Consider the following 308-nt stretch of genomic DNA (forward strand, 5'->3'; position numbering starts at 1 on the left):
GGAGCACTATTTATCAATCTGTAATAAAAGACGTGAGGAAATTCTGTCTTTTTTAAACACAAAAATTTTTGAGGCGAAATACCCAAAAAGAGGTTTGTAAAAAAATGAATCCGCCTCAACAATATAGAACTTATCTACCATGCAAAGTTCTTACACTTTGTGGGCCAACTTAATGGTTGAAATCACACAACTTAAATTGTTAAACTGTTAAACAGAAATACATTTTAAATAACTTTGGGGGTCTTTGTTTGTCAATTAAAACGTGTCTGCAGGCGCTGAATCCGACCAACTACGTGTTTTCTCGAGTT

At 34.1% G+C, this 308-nt stretch overlaps 1 protein-coding gene across 1 annotated transcript in view; it reads right to left on the reverse strand.

Moving 5' to 3' along the window:
- Window positions 1–308, reverse strand: part of LOC109539362 (glutamate receptor ionotropic, kainate 1) — a gene marked incomplete at its 3' end in the record, with an annotated part of 30,421 nt that overhangs the window by 3,664 nt on the left and 26,449 nt on the right.

The sequence above is a fragment of the Dendroctonus ponderosae genome, unplaced genomic scaffold (assembly GCF_020466585.1).
Source record: "Dendroctonus ponderosae isolate FM_Combo_2020 unplaced genomic scaffold, Dpon_F_20191213v2 Dpon_F_20191213_9, whole genome shotgun sequence".
Taxonomy (NCBI): Eukaryota; Metazoa; Arthropoda; class Insecta; order Coleoptera; family Curculionidae; genus Dendroctonus; species Dendroctonus ponderosae.